The 16,759-nt window shown below is 48.9% G+C and overlaps 1 protein-coding gene across 1 annotated transcript in view; it reads left to right on the top strand.

Moving 5' to 3' along the window:
• ERI3 (ERI1 exoribonuclease family member 3) overlaps positions 1 to 16,759 on the top strand; it is a 134,801-nt gene that overhangs the window by 54,006 nt on the left and 64,036 nt on the right. The window lies entirely within an intron of this gene.

The following is a 16,759-nucleotide window of genomic DNA, read 5'->3' as shown; positions in this document are numbered from 1 at the left end:
TCTAATAGAGTCTTCCTGTACTTGATGGGATGTGTTCTGCAGCTGGGGAGAATCCCATTGTGGCAGGCACAGTGTGGTGTCTCCGCATAATAGTGGGACACTGTGAGGCCCCTCTTCAGTGAAGGTTGTGTTGGCCCTAGTGTTGCTGACTCTGTTTTGTTTTGCAGCCGTAAAAGGCTCCTAGGAGCTCGATTCCCTTCAGATCAAATTCTGGTTGATAAACATGTGAAAGCATTCCCAAATAAAAATCAGTATTTCCCTTTATGCTGTGGGGAAGGGGAGCTGTCTCAGCAGCACGTCCACCTAAGAACCCAGCGGTCACTTTGCGAAGCAAAATGCCTTGGACTTTATCTGTGTGGTGCCTTGTGTTGCTCCATGTCTTCTTTGGGTGGTTAAGAGCAGCCTGCTGTGCATCCACAGGGTCTCCTGCCACAGCTGCTCCATCTGCACGGAAAAATGTGGTGATGCCATAAGCCGCAAATCAAAGTGGGAAGAAGAGAACAAGTGTGATTACAAGCAGTAGCAGGGTGAGGGGGGAGGCTGGGGTCTGCACACAAGAGAAAATGAGGTGGTCTTCCTGCGGCCTCATACTTTGGATGAGTAAGATTCCCTTCCCCTATCCAATTTAATGTTTTATTTGGGTTTCTGCATCTCTTCCTGATAATTAGGGGTCTTGGTAAGGGGAATTTGCTTGTAAACGACTCATTGTACTTGCGGGATTTTCTTTTGTTCTTTTATTTATTTATTGTTTTAAATGGAAGCATGAGTGACAGGCTGAGCAGCCACAGAAGGACAATTTGCATGATCTGTTCCATCAAATAGGGTAGAACATGAACTTAACAAGAGATGCTGGCAGCACATTCCCGGCTGAACTTGTCAAAGGGTCTTGTATTTCCCTGCTGTCAGAGCAAATCTTTTGGCTGATTGCTGGTCCTTGTTAAATGAAATCTGAAAGCACATTGGGGCATTCTGCAGTTCAGTGACCATTAATGATCGCCATTTGAAGTTCACTAAACTTCCGGTGAATGGATAGCAGCTATGTAACCAGCAGGTTGATGGCTGCAGAATAATAATATTTTAAAAAAAAAGAATCCCTATGTACCGTGGTGTTCACTAAGAAGTAGGTTGACCCAGCTGTGCTTCTCCTCTGGGCCTCAGGATAAATGACTTAGGGCTCTTTCCCATAGTTCGAGGCTCCTGGATTATGCATGTTAGGAGTTGGGATTCATCGTCCTGTGGACATCCAGGCAAGTGGCTGTTCTTCAAGATGGGCATTCATGTATTGTGCTTCAGCAAACACTGTGATACTAAGTTGAGGGCTGGTGAGTATCCATGAAGTACCAAGCACAGAGCTAAAGGCAGGAGGAGGAGGGAAGCTGTTGCAGGGAAGTGTTCCTGTGGCCGACTCTCTGAAGGGGTTGCAGGCTGTGCATGTAGGATGGGAGCACATGGGTTGATGTTGTCCCCCTCTGCAGATGTGTTACTCAGCAAGTAAGGCTTCAGTCTCCTTCAGATCATGTGTGGGAGGAATGTTCATCTTCCTCCACCCCCTCTAATCCCTTAAAAATGTGAAGTTTTTCTCACTCTCTTTAATATCTGATGCCCTGTGACACAGGGTGGTTCCAGGGTTCCTGCGCCTGTCTGGGAAGTGGCCCAGGTTGAAGAGGAGAGCAGGGACCTCTCCTGGCCTATGGCTAAAGAGCTGCCTCCCCTGGGGCTTGCTCTTACCCCAGGGTGAGGATTTTTCTATGCTACTCACTGCCCTGCTCTCTGAGGGTGCTTGTGGGGGAACTGCCTGTGTGTTTTCACAAGAAAGGGTTTCCAGCCTACATAAGTAATTCTGGCCAAGCAGCAGGACCCAATGGGACGTCAGTCTCTTTTGAGTGAGCTCCCAGTATGAGACAAATAAGGTTGGACAGGTATCTAGCCCCCTTTCTCTCCACTGCATAGCTCAGGTGGCCCCTTTTCCCCTCCCTCTGGCATGTTCCTGACTTAGAAATACCTCCTAGGCTGAGTCTACCTCTGACCTGATCCATGAAGTGAAGGTGTTGGGGAGGGAGTAGCGTGAAACTGCTGATTTCTAGGTCATGGATAATGCAGAGACTTGGATGTTTCAGATGTCGAGAAAACCGTTCACATGAGTGTAAATGGCACGTGTGACTGAGAGCAGTTTTCTGCAGGATGGCCCCACCTGCATCTGCTGTCTGTCCTTTGGGTCTCTGCTTGTGAGCAGTGATACCAAGAGGACCCTACTGAGTTGGGGAACTGCTGCTGCAAATACAAGGCAACGCAAAAGAGTGGGATTACGTATGGAAAAGTGCGTGCATGGGGCAGACATGTTTGTGTACCTGTGTGTACTGCAGTAGCAACAAAATAGGTTCCAGATTCCCTCTGCCCATGCACACATGGCTTCAGCTCCTCTTTGTCTCCATTTTGTATCATCTGAAGAAACAGTCCTTCTCTGTGCTGCCTCTGCCAAAGCGTGGGATGCTCCAGAGCTCGGCAGTCCCTCTTCCTGAGGTTCTGAGACAGTCTTTCGCAGGGTTCATTCTCCAAGAAACTCCTTCCCTTTTCATTTCTGTGCTGCAGGAGCAGTTGAGGTGAGCACCCTGTGCCTCCAGGCCTCTTTCAGAGTATCCAAGACTTGCCTCTTGGGCAAGCTGAAGATGAGAATCAGCCCCCACTAGCTGCCACGCTTGTGTTGCCCCAGGAAACCTTTTTGGATGGAACTGGCCATGCAGTTGGTGGTGAGCTCCACACCTGACCGCTGCGATCATGGCCACAGTGTCTTGAGATCTGTGAAAAAGCCTTCTGTGGAGGACAAAAGGAGAAAAGCTGCCTGTGCACTTGACTGCATTTGCTGAAGTTTTACCTTGCCCTATGCCCCCCCAGCCTGCTAATGCATCCCCTCCGTCAAGCCTGATCGGTGTTTGCTGACATTTTTAATGTCACTGAGCGATCTTGTATCTCTGGTGAACTGTCAGCGTAGAGCTGACTCGGGGCAGAGAGTTTATCATGTTCTTCACTTCGATTAGCTCAGCCTTGTGGGAGGGCAGCAGGGAGCAGAGGAGGCTTTCTTTGAATGCTGCAACATTTCAGATATCCCCCTAAACCATCTCTATAGAGAGCCACCATCCCACCTGCCAGTTCTCCTTATGTGCCTGTCATGTCGATCCACAGAGGCCCCGTGGGTTAGGACTGAGGTGCAGAACCTGAGCCACATGGTTGGAGCTGGATGCTCAGGGTGGAAATAGCAGAGAGTGCTTCATGTTAGGAATGAGGGGCACCAGTGGAATAATATGTGCAGAAAGCAGGAGGCTGTGGGTCAAGATTTATGTGAAAAGGAAAGCTGCTGCAGCTAACAAGCTACAACGAAGCTGCTGCCCCAAGAGCATCCTCAGGTAGCCTGGGTAAATTCATTAGTGCTTATTCTAACGTAAGGATCAGCTCTTGCTCGTGCTCCTTTTGCTCTTTCAGGAGCCTCTGTAGTTTTTCATTCCAGGTTCTGCTTGAGTTAGCAGAATGGTTGGTCCCATCATGGATCCTCACCCTGTGGGAGTGGAGCCAGCACTGTTAGGCAGGATGGCCAGGAGCCTGGGAATGGGAAACGCAGCGGGCAGCAGGAGTGCCAGCACCAACGGGTTGGGAGCGCGTCATGGAGGCGAGAGTGGTTTGATGGAGGGAGGAGGTGGAAGAAGAGGGGTAAACCTGGATTTTCCTACAGTTAACTTGTGTGAGAAAAGCATTAGAAGGATGATGAGGGTGTCAAAAGGGCCAGACCAAAGGTCTAACCCAGATGATCTCCATGCCAGAGGCCAGTAGCCGATGCTTGCAAGTGTAACAAGGGGAGCATGATTCGAATCAGCTTTCTCTGGTTCCCAGCAATTGTCTCTTCAAGGACTGAGAGCTGGCAGCTGCCTCCGGACCACCGTGTCCAGCACCCACTGTTTTTACCACATTGATCTGCCAGAAACTTGTACATCCTTTTCTGAATCTGCTCATGCTTTCAGTTTCTACAGCATCCTGCAGCAATGAGTTTTGCTATTTAATTATGCATTAATTATACTCTGTTTATTCATATGTTCTGTGAAGATGCAGGTCCTTTTGTTTCTTTTAAACCCACTGTCGGATCATTTTCTTGGGCCTAGGTCTTGCGTTCTGCAAGAAAGAGCAAATAAGTGTTTCCCTTTCTTCTCCCTTGTGTTATTCTTGACTTGAGACCTCTGCCATACTCTTGCTTAACTGTGTCTCTTCCAGCGCAGCATAACCTGTCGGAGGGCTGGCACAAAGGCACTTGAGGGCTCTGTGACTCTAGAATTGGGTTGTGGAAGCTATTTTTAATACTGTATACACTATCGTGACCTTCCACTTCTCTCTGGATATTATGTGGTTAAAAGATAAGTGTTTTGTGTATCCACTAAGGGTTTGTTTTATTCCTTGTTTTTCAAATTATATTTTATTTATTTGTTAAAAAAGACACTCTTCATACCCATCACAGAGCTGCCCCTGTCTCAGGACAGCTGTCCTGGCGTGTTTGACCATCTTTGATTTCTGTTCACAGAGGGCAGCATGTCTTTAGATACAGTAATAGTGGTTCCTTTAGAAGTGACAGAAAACTGGTCCTGGTTTGACATCCTCCTGGAGTCCAGGAGGGGTTTTCTGAAAGGCAAGAGTTGAATGATGTGTGTGGAGGATGGCAACTTTCCTTCTCTGGGCATCACAAAACAGAGTTGATGAAGCCTTGGGGAGTCCAGTGTGACCGTGCAGGAGGTGACATGGGCTGTGTGCAGAGCTGGCCTTTTCCAGTCCTAGCCTTTATTGATCTGTAGATACTTGTAGCTGGAAGGAAACTGTTAATACATATGCACAAATGTGTTAAGGTCACCTACTCACATTGTGAAATCTGACAGAGGAAGTGTGTAATAGGATGTTTTTGTTAATATTTGGCAACTAGAAATAAACATGTCTTAAACAAACAACGATTTGCTAACAGCTTTTTGTCTCTCCTCTGCATTAACAATTCCTTCTGCCTTTGGGGTGGGAGGAGGAGCTCTGAGTGCTTCTCAGGCACTTGGTGCTGAAGTGTCTTGAGTGCTTTGGGTGAAGAACACTGAAATGGGTGCAACTGAGACATGGTGTATTTTTTGGCCCATATGCGTGGAAGTTGCTTTCATGAGGTCAGACTTCTTGAGAACTTACTGTGGTTGTTATCAATTGCCTGTTTATTGAGTTACTGGCTATAGGGAATATAAAATGCCTAGTAAGGCTAGAAATGACAGAGGAGGAGGACTCAAGCAGAGTGCTTCATGGCCAAAGCATCAAGCACATGAATAGATGTTGCCACTTAACTGCAAAGAGCTGCTCATGTACCCACAGTGCTCAGCTTTGCTGTTTTGCAGCATGGGTGAGTGCTCTGAGACCCTGCCGCACCTTCCTTCAATGGGAGCTGTGCTGTCCTGGGCTCCTCACCCCTGGCTGCAGAGCTCTTGGCTTTGAAAAGTGTCTCTCAGAAGGCAGGAACGGGAGAGGTTGTGAAAGGAAGCACAAGGAGAAGCGTGACTCCAGGGGTAAGGGGAGTAAGAGTGTCTTTTCCATGGAGATTAGGAAAGAAAAGTGTCTGTGCAATGGCATTGGTTCATAGTTGGAAGGAAATGGAAGGAATTGCTTATAGCAGCAAAATGACTGTCTTTAATGAATACTTTGCTCTGTATTTACAGAAAGGCAGAGGATACCATAGCGCTGAGCAAGAGGTTTGCTGTTACAACACAATTTTCTGATAAAGTTAAGTGGTGGCTTTTGGTTGGCATTTTGCAGGGCTGGTTTACAGGGGTTTTAAAGAGCTGGCTGAGAAGCCCTGGACTGTTAATAAGTCTTTGAACATGGGGGAAGTTCTAGAGGACTGGAAGAAAGCTAATGTTGTACCAGTAATTTAGAAGGGCAAATGGGATGACCGATGAAGTAATTATAGCCCTATCAGCTTGACATTAATTCTGGGCAAAGTAATGAAAAGCCAGATATCATAGTTGATTAATAAAGAATGAAAAGAGGGTAATATAATGCCAATCAATGTGGATTTATGGAAACTAGATCTTTTTCAAACTAACTTGATATTTTTTTTATGAGACTACATGTTTGGTTGATAAAGGTAACCATGTCAGTGTAATATACTTCTGGAAGGCATTTGACTTGGTACCTTATGACATTTTGATTAAGAAACAAGAGTGATACAAAATCAACATGGCACACATTACATTGATTAAGAACGAGCAAACTGACAGCTCCTAGCATTTAATTGTAAATGGATAATCATCATGGAGTGCATGTCTTCCTAGCGGGGTCCCACAGGGATCTATTTCTCAGGCCTCTTGTATTTACCACTTTTATCAATGTCCTGATAGAAAACATAAAAATCATTTTTGATAAAGTATGCAGATACTGTTGGATTTATAAACAGGCAATGGTGAGTAGGAGCAGAGGGGCTGGATCATCTCTTTCTTTGGGACTGGTTTGACCAATGAGGGATGATGGGTCCCATCTCTGCATTGGAAAGGATTCTAGGAACTTGAAGACTGGATGAGAACTGCAAGACCCATGGGAACACTTGTCGTAAAGGCTCTGGGAGCCATTTAGGGTACACAAGAGAAGGGTAAGGGAGACTTGGCTGTAGTCCCTAAGTATCTAAAGGGAGAACCAAAATGTGGCGAGAGGCTCCTCCAGTCTAGCAGACCAAAGCATAAGCAGTTCCAGTGCCTGGAAGCCAAAGCGAGGTAATTCAGGTGCAGATTTCTACAGTGAGCGTAATTAACCGTTGGAACAACTTACTGAGGGCTGTGGTGGATTCTCCAGCTCAGGAGGGAAGTTTTTTTCATAAAAAGATCAGCTCTGATTCAAACTGGAATTAATTTGGGGCAACCTCGTGGCCTGTGCAGGCCAGGCCAGCCGATCGTGGCGGTTTCTTCTGCCGTGATAATCTTTGACTGTTTGTCTTGGCGTAGCTCTCGCTGCTCCGTTCCCTTGCAGTGCGAGCACCCTCGAAGGCTTCTGACTTGGGGGAGTGTGGGTGGCATGAATGGCACGAGGCTGGGGACAGAGGGGACGGCATCCTGGGGAGCGCAGCACCAGTGACACGGGCAGGAGAGCCCTCCTGCTCCAGGGGCTGGAGCGCGGCAGCCGTCCACGACTTCTCCTTTAAATCTGTCGTGCAGCTGTCTGAACTCTGAAATTTCTTTCACTCTCTCCCTCGCCTTGTTAACATGTGTTGCCTTTGGGGTAATCAGGGAAAAAATATTATGTCCTTTTACAATTACCGGGTTTTGGAATATTAAAATGTCTCTCTGCATCGGCAGTGTTATTTTGATTGGTATTCTAACCTTTGACTAGCCCATAAAGCGAGCCGCTCTTCAAGCCAATATTGCAGGACTGAAATTTAATTCCGAAATGATTCCAGATAATAGGGAGACAGATAATATATGCATGAAGGATATTATGTTTGGACTAAATGCAGCAGGGCCAGGGCTTGGGAGTTGAATAATAGCCCAGAGTGAGTTATAATCTGTGGGACAGAAATACCTTACTGTCAGGGCCAGGAGAGTAACTCTTAAATCAAAGGGAGGGAGATGAGGAGGGAGTTGAGGATAGTCATCTCAAAGGGAAAGGGCATCCAGGAGGGGCCTTAAAGGAGCAGCCCTCTCTGTCCCACAGCAGGGGGACCTGTCCTCCCTTTCTTATTTAACAAGGAGTGCGGAGTGAAAACACATTCCCAAGGAAAACCAGCAAGCGGGGGGTTATGCTGGGAAGAGAGGTTGAGTATCCATAAGTTCTTGACAGTCTTTTCCCTTTCCTCTTCCTGGTGTCGTTAGAAGGGGATACAGGATGGGTTGATGCATCAGACTTCTTTGCCTTGGTTTCCCTGGAAGCTGTAACTGGATGGACCCAGGGGCTGTTGATATGGGTTTGCCATACGCACTAGGGTAGGGTGCTCACATAACGCAGAGTAACCATTGGGATTGGTTTTGGTATCCACCTTCACGTAAAACAAAGGGAGCGGAGGCTTGGCGTGTGGGCTGCGTGGCCAGGGCTCTGCTCTCCCCTCCTCAGCCCAGGGCTTGTTGGCAGGCAAGATTGTCTCCCTCCCTCAGAGCTGCTGCCAGGCTGCTACTTGGAGACGCAGAGTAGGAGCATCCTATGTGACAGGTGCAAATTCAGTGCCTTTTAAATGCTAGAGGCTTGAAGAAGCAACAGTCCCCTCTGGGCTCTGCCCCAGGGAAGGAAAGTTGGGGTTTTTGCTATTTACTCCTCTGCAAGTGACACTGTGTGCTTTGTCGGCAGCTTCCCAAGCGTGGTGGAGCAGTCAGGAGGGTACTTTTTGCTCTGCAGTAGCTCAGCCCTGTAACTTTAACCCGCTGGGTGAGGCGTTGGGAGTTTTTTCTGTAGCTAGACTTCGCAGAGCATTGCGGAGTACCATGCCGGCAGCTGTCCCGGGAGGAGAGGAGCTGAGCAAGCAGAGATGGAGAATTATCTCTGCTGCTGGGGTGACACAAACCCATGTTGATATAACAGGCTTTGGCTCAGTGGCACGAGCTTATAGTTTCAAAGTGATGATCCCAGCCTTGCATTTCATTTCCTTTTCTTGCCATCTCAGGAGCTGGTCTTGCTACAGCTGAGGGGGGCTCTAGATGTAGCCTGGAGGCTTCACTAGTTTTGGATGACTTGAGCCGTAACATACATGCCCATCCCAAGAGGGCAGAAAAGAGCAGTGTCCATCTTCGCCTAAATCAAATGGTTTTGTGTGTTTCCCTCTCCTTTGGCTTTTGGTGATGTTTTTTTTTAATTGCATCCTAAAAGCACAGGAGCAATTTTCTGTGGAGCATGTGCCTGTACAAACTGTTCTTGGAGCAGAGAGGAAAGATGTGATTCTCAGAGGGTTAATATAAGTTCTTGGTCTTGGTTCACCAGAAAGTAGCTAAGTAGTTCCTTCTGGCCATAAAATCCACAACTGTGTGAAAGAGCACCCTTCTCGCTGCCAAACTCGTGCCAAGCAGAAGGCTGTGCCCAGCCCATGTTCCTCACTCACTGCCGTTTAGTCTCTGCTGGGTGGGTAAAGACAACCTCTGACAAGGTCCTGTTATGTGGAAGCCATTTAGAGCTACTCCACTGCAAAGGGGACATGTCAGCACGTCGGTCCTATTAACAAGAAGCTCTTCCTTCCTTCCCATAGCTATCCAGTGTCTGCTTTAGCATGCGTTCATCTCACACACCAATTAACTTCTTTACCATCAGGGCTTCTCCTACACTGTCTTTTGCTAATACATACTAAAATTGCGCTAGGCACATGTTAAAATCCTGCCTCTTTTCCTAGGCAAGGTGTTTTGGAGCCTAGTTTTAGCCTTTGGGGCAAACCAGTTTTGCATACTGCTCTCGGAAGACCTGGCACAGGTGGAGAAAGCCCAGAAGAAGAATCAGAGAGCTGGAAGACGTGACCTCCAGGAGAAGACTGAGGGATCTGGGATGTTCAGCTTAGAGAAGGCGTAAGCAGAAAACATTTTTGGAGGAACGAAAGTGCTCAGAGGAAGGGAGAAGTTTATTCTGGGTGGTTGTGGTGGACAGCTCTTGGTCATGTCCTTATCTGCTGCAGAGAGATCAGTAAACAGTCTCTGTGGATAAGGGCAGGGATGTGGGACCTTTAGCTCTTGAAATTTAAACTCAGAGTTTAGAAGAATATGGTGAGGATGGATTGGATGGAGCTGTTCCTGCCTTGAAGCAGACAGTGTGGGTCATCACTTGTCCCTTCCTACCCTGTTTGCTGTGACCCTTCCTGTGCCCTTGCACTTGGACACGGGCTGTCTGCTTTCCCTGGGACACGTCGCTGAAACTCAGAGTACCTGAGCAGGGAAAGAAGAGGTGGTTGCCTTGGGTGCCGCATACAGTCTCCACTCCTCTCCTGATGCCGTCTGCCCAGATCAGGCAGCCTTTATTATTTGGCAGCACCTACAGGGTCCAGCAAGGACCCAGGCTCCCTGGTGCCACGTGTGGTACAGAGAGCTCTCGGATAAGACAGGAGGGTGGTGATTCAAGAGAAACTGAGGAACACAATTGTCTTACTTGGCCCCACACAGCCTGCAGGTACTGGACAAAGCAGAGAGCAGAATTTGTTGCTTTTGTGCTTTTTTTTTAACCAGTGCCAAAGCTTTGCCTTCTAGATGAAATTGTAAGCAGCGGTTTGCTGAGTGCACTGCAATGGTTGCTTTACCAAAAGCATCCTTGTCTTGTCTGTGCAAGTGGTTGGAGGCAGATTGGCATTTGTGGTTCTACACGCATGTCGCCGTAGCCTGCGGGCGAAAGGCGGAGAGGCAGCTGCTCAGACCTTGCGTGCTGCTCTTCCTGCTGAGTGCCGTATTGCTCGGCTGCACCTCGCTGTGCCTGCGCTCCCCTCGCTGGGGATTTGAACATCTGTCCCCTGCACCGAGGAGCCTCCTGGTTCCCATCTGGCTGTGTGCGCGCCTCTGCTGAGGTTAAACGTACTGCTCAGACCTTTACACCATAAGTCTGGTTGCTGCTTGCAGGTTGAGGAAGGAGCCACGCTGGCTCTCCTGGTCCTGCCTGTTTATGGGGCAGCGTGTTGTAGGTGCCAAAGACAAAGTTTTGGAGAGATCATTTGAAAGCAAGCAAAATAACCCACAATGAAATCTAGGCAACTTGTGTTTTTGATAAGAAATCTTTCTGCAGTGTCAAGGGTTATGCAGGCTGAAGTGGCATGATGGTCCTCATGGTGGGATCTGGACAGGTAGGTTGCTGCAGGGCTGGTCATGGTGTGAGTGGGACCTGTCAGATGGGTACTTGCTGTAGCTGGCGGTAACGGTGTGTAAAGCATGATGGCAGCGTGGCTGATGTGCCACACACTTGCATCCAGACCTGCCCTGTAATATGCCCTTGGCATGGCAGCCCAGGAGCAAACCAGGGAAACCATAAGGATGGTCAGAATTAGGCCCTCGATCTCCCATCGAGCGGGTATCTGGCACAGGTCTGGCCTTTCACCTGCCACGCAGGACTGCGGCTGTGCCTGCGGGGCACTGGCCCTGTTGGCAGAAGCGGGGGGCCTCCAATCTCACGTCCCTGCTTACGTGAAGGTGTGGGGCAGCCTGTGTTTTCCCATGTCTCGTATGTACTGCGGTCAGCTGGAGAGGCTGGAGCCTTCTGCGTGCCCTGGTATTGCAAGAGGCAAGCCTGACCCCGGGCCTGACACTGCTCCCTGCAGTCAATACCAGAGCAAGGCAAGAGGAGAAGGGATTAGAGGCAGGGCATGTTTTACAATAATCCTGCAACGTGTGCTGCATTCCAGGCCAAGAGGAGCTGGGAGGCGAAGGCACAATGGGTGAAAGATGGCCCTTCCCAGGGTCCTGTGGGTCAGGCAAGGGACAGAGCATCCCTGCATCCCAGCCCTTCTGCTGGAGCTTTATGTGGGTACCAGCACAGCTGCCTAGTTCCTGGAAGAGGAGCTGTGTCCTCTTTTCTCTGTATTTAAAAGACAGGAGCTCCATATAGGAGCATGAAAATGGACCTGTGTAGTTCTCTGGGGAGGGGTGAGGGGTTAATCAGATTTTCTAGCCTTGGGGATTAAAACATTAACTGGTTTAGTCCTCGTTGTCCTACCAAGCCAGCACGGTTACAAGAGGGAGAGTGACTGCCTGCCATCTCCACCAGCAGCAGCAGGCTGGTTTATGGTAGCAATCAGCTTGCCAGTAAGCGGAAAGAGCTTTTTTTGTATGAGGTGTTCCTGGTGCTCTGTGCTGTGCACGGTGCATTATCCTGCTGAAACGGATGCGACTTTGCTACTGCTGTCTTGGCTGGGAAAGCGTGGGTGTGCAGCCGGGGCCCCATTGCACAGAGGCATGCCATGGCTTGGCTTTTGCTTCTCATGGGCTCGCTGTAAAGTGGCTAGAGCTGCTGAGCTGGGAGATGGGAGATACGGTAGTGGAATTTGTATATTAATAACTTACAGTGCTTCACACTCATTAAATTAATTAATTAAATCCCTCAGAACCCCAAGGCTACTGAGCAAGTTGATTTCAGAGTTGGGATTAAAAGTCTCCTGCCGCCCTTCCCCCATGCTGGCACAGCACTTCTGGCTCCATCCTGGCTTTTGCTGTCTCCACTTGCAGGTTTCCTTGCTTGAGCTCTTTGCCTGCAGTCCATGGACTGGATCTGTCACAGTGGCTTGCTAAGAACTGGCTGGCAAGTGTGCAGATGTGGTCTGCATTTGTTTCGGAAACAGCCCATCTTTTGCCCTTGTCTAGGCATAAATTCCTCTATTTTGTGGCCCGCTGGGGAGGGAGGCTCTGATCACTCCGAAGCATGAGTCCAGCCAGGGGCTATCTCACTGTGGCTGGTTTTCACAGTTGCCTGGGCACTGTCTCCTGCAGACTGGGACCATCTTCTCCTTGGGTGCTCTGACATGAACATTGCTGCCAGCTCTGTGGGGCTTCAGAGCTCCTGAGCAAATGGCCATCCTGAAGTCATGGTCTGGATTGCTGCACTGCCGCCTTCCCAAGCTTGCTCAGTACTCATCCAGTTCTCAGCAGTGCCCTTCTGGGTGTCAGTAGGTATGGAGGCAAGATGCTTATATTTGCTGACAACGTGCATCTTCCCTTCCTCGTGTTGAATCTCGTGTTGAAAAAGCTCATAATGATGTTGTTTGATGTTTTCTTGGGCATCCTATCCACAGATGGATATGCAGCTCTCACTCATGGCTGATGGATCAGCTCCACCTCCCTCACCTTTCCTTGAGCCAAGATACTCTAGCATTTCTGGATTGCGCTCAATATACCTTAAAGCCGCCAACTTCCATTAAGCTGCGTAGGACAGAGCGTAGCTCAGCTGATCTCTCTCCTGTGTGCAGTGGTCTGCATCCCCAGCAAGTTTCAGTGGTGTGGAGATGAAACCTCAGTGTGCCGTTCTGCAAGCTCTGCTCCTGCATGCATCCTGCAGATCCATTTTTAAACAAACTCTGGATATTTAGTGTATGGTCTCGTGCCAGCTTCAGGAAAGCCTGCTCTCTGCACTCTCCCGGTGTTGTAACCTCTGTCAACCTGGCTCTGATTGATGCTATTAATATTTTAGAGATCATTTAGGATCTCCGCCTTGGCTGTGCTCCTTGCTCAGAGAAGAGCTGTCCTGCGTGGATGCCTGCAGCTACCAGAGGAGCACGCTTGCTGCCTGCCGGTGTGTTTTGGAGAAGGCAGGTCTGCAGGACAGCAGGGCCACCAGGACTAATGGGAGCACAAAGCCTTCAAAGAGCTAATTGCTAGCTTCCAGCAAGTCCAAGCCGGCCCTTTCTGTAGGTGAGGGTCTTTCAGCCTCCAGCTCCTGGAGCTGACCTCAGCAGAGCTGCCAAACCCAAAAGAGCTCTGCATCTCTCCTGTGTTTTGGGTCTCCCTCTACCATTGTAGCATATATGATTTGGCCACATGGAGTTGGTTCTGCTGCAGCCCTGCCTGGGGGGTCAGTCACTGCCCATGAGGAGGTGACTGACATCCTCCATTGGTGCTCTGACATGTGTGGTCTCCGACTGCCTCTCAGGAGCTGCACATGGACCCATCCTGCACCTCCCTGCCTTGCACCCTGCTCTTGGTCCGCTCTGAACAGTGGAGCTGCATGGCCATTCTTCTCGGTGCAGGAGAGCCCTGGTGATGCTCTGCTTGCTCAGCCTTCCCCACGGGGCCCAGCTAAATCCAGCTGGGGGAGTGGGGCCGATGTGCTGCGAGGACAGAGGCTCAGGCAGATCCAGGAGACAGTGAAGCCGTGTGACTGAATCCCAGACTGTGTTTGCTCTGCCTAATTATCAAAAGTATGAGTTTGTTCTGCTAGGTGCACATTATGCCTTTATTGTGGTGTAATTATGCCAGCTGCCTATGTTTAGTGTCATAAAAAGGAATAAAATGCCCATTACCCGCCTAAAGAATTCTTCTTGTGGGTTTTTTTTATTTTTATTGCTCTGGAGTACACAGTGGGGATATCTTTGATTGGCAATTCTCCATATAAAATAGCTAGTGAAATACTGTGCCTTTCGGAGAGCTCCTCCAGCCAGCAGCCTGCGAAGGCAGCTGGCCCACCAGCCTCACCTGGCGCTGTCTCTGCTGCTTACTGCCAGCCCGATCTAGTGGTCAAGATGGTGAAGCCACCACACTGCCACCACACCCTCTTCCCCTGCGGGAGCTCGGTGGCTTTCCAGCAGTGTTTCCCTGCTGCCCTCCAGGTCCCAAAGCTCCCTCCTGCCAACACAATGCCCGAGAGGTGCAGGGTGCTTTCCAAGCCTGGGAGAAGATGCAGCCTCTCTGCCTGCAGGAGCTGTTCAGAAAGACACAATGGTGCCTGGGTCTGGCCGAGCTATTTTTTGGACAGAATGATGTGTCAAGGAGTCCCGTGCCCAGCGGAAACCCGTAAGGTAGTCGAGGCAGTGGCGGTGCCGCTCCCACATGGTGGGAGCCATGTGCTCCTTCGCCCAGCCTGGGCTGGAAGGCCGAGAACACAAGCCAAATGGCATGAACCTGCCAAGGGCCTGGTAGTGCTCTTCAAGAGCAGGGATGCTAAACCTCATCCCCCAGCCAACCCACGGCCTCTGCAACTGGACTTTGGCTGCTTTGGGGTTTCTTGTGGCGTCTAAATATCTGGGGCTGTGTTTCTGTGGTGGTGAGAGATGCCTCGGAGGAGCCGCATCCTCCAAGAGCTGAGGTTCTGTGCAAACATCAATTACCAAAACACATACTCCTGCCAGGGAAGAGCGGCGGGAGGCTTGCTTTGTGTGTGTAAATGCTAGGGGCATTTTGGTGATACTAAATAATTTCTGATGGAAAGAAAAATACAGAAATCCCCAAATCCAAACCCCACATCTTTAGAGGTAGTTAAAAGCTGCCTCTCCGCCTTTCCTTCTTCTAATAATTCCAGTCTCTAATTGGAAATGGACTTTATTAGCCTCATTAGGGGCAGTTAGTGCTGGCTATAGATAGCTCTTAAATATATTGTTTTGGTGTATGGTAAATCTGTTGTTTTAGTTGGTTTATTTTTCAAATCAATGATATTTTCATCAGGTCCCTGGTCCGCCCCCCCAGCCCGGCTGTGCCACAGATACCTCGCACAACGTCCCTTTTAATTCCCTCCGCTTATTTTTTACGTCAGGTGTTCCTTGAAGTGGCCTTCACAGCTCTCCACCCTTTCAGCCGACGACTACGTCAGGGGAATATGGACTTGCACCTCCCCACAGCTTCATTGCATATGCACACGCCGTCTGCCCCGGCGGCACGATTGCCTTGGTGAAGAATCCAAGGGGCTGCTGATAGCAATCATTGATTAAGAGGGTAATTGTCCTGAAAATTCAGATTGATCAAAAGGCAGAAATGATAACTTGTGTAACTGTGTTTAAAACCACGTCCTGTCAATAGGGGAGACTGAGACGTGGCGAGCAGAAAGCAGGGAGAATTGGATGTGCGAGCGGGTGAGTGTGCCTGTGGTTCGGGGAGGAGGGGGAGCCATTCTTCCTTGGGGTCCGTAGCAGGATGTTTCTTGTCACTGACGCTGGGCTATTGGAGATTCAATCACTTTTATCTTCCCCTCTCTCTCAATCCAAATGCCTTTTCATATTAGAAAATTAGAATCAGCTCAGCTCATGCAAGATTTATTAGCTCTGCTGAGCAATACCACAGAAGAGTAAATGATGTCGCATTTCAGGGGCTTTTTACACATTATGACCAAACTTGCAACTTCTTAAGTATTCTTCCATTGAGCCACTGCAGGGTATGAAAGGGTTGGAGAGACAAACTTCGCTCTGGAAATAGTTCTGCACCAGTCCGGATGTCTCTTCTTTATTATCGGAATGATTGGATTTGGTTGCTAATACGGATCTTTTCTTTGGGCTCAGTTTCTGTGCTTATTGCTCTGGAGATCAAACTCTTAAGAACTGAGCCTGTTTATCGCATTTTTTTCTTGGTCCCCTTTGTAGAAACACTTTTCAGTGCTAAAATGTGTGTCTTGGGAGCTCTGCTGCTAGCTGGTGCTCATTTATATCTGAAGAAGACAAGTCCTGTTTCCTGCTCACATGTTTTCCCTTGTGTTTTGCACTGGGTGGCTGCTGTTTTAAATGCCTTCTGACCTTATGTCTTACACAGCTCATGTTTTGCATGGTGACGGTCCTTTGGTTTTCAGGCAGTAGATGCTAAAGCTCTTTAAAGACGTGAATGAGTTTAGGCTTATAATGCTCAATAGATAATATTCTGGGGATACTGAGGCATGGGTGAGTTGGAAGATTTTCCTGTGAGTCCGTATCAGAGATTGGAATGGAAATTAGGTCTCATCTCTGCTGCTCCTGGGTTTCAGCCACAAGTCTCTTCATTTTCAAATTGCTTTGCAGGCATTAAATCCATGCAGCATCCTCGTGGGCTGGCTGCACAGGAGGGTCAGAACAACCGGCTGTTGGGAGCCTCTGCCTGAGGTGCCGTTCAGAGTCTTTCTCCTCCTCTCAAAAATTAAGGTGTTTGAGAGTCACAATATATCACTGCTGATATGCAAATCCCTGGTGCTCTGCAGCACTCCACCCCTCTCACAGTGGGCATGGTATATGTAGCCCCTCTACAAAAACAGTGGTGCTTGTCAAGGTAGGCACCATTTTTCTGCTGACTCTGGTTTGGAATATTCCCAAAAGGGAGCAGATTTTTCTGCTGCCGTCATTATTTAGCAAAGTAGACAGCACCACACAGGGATGCTGATACCA

The sequence above is a fragment of the Nyctibius grandis genome, chromosome 8 (assembly GCF_013368605.1).
Source record: "Nyctibius grandis isolate bNycGra1 chromosome 8, bNycGra1.pri, whole genome shotgun sequence".
Classification (NCBI taxonomy): Eukaryota; Metazoa; Chordata; class Aves; order Nyctibiiformes; family Nyctibiidae; genus Nyctibius; species Nyctibius grandis.
Note: the sequence above shows the minus strand (reverse complement) of the source record. Positions and strands in the feature narration are given on the sequence as shown.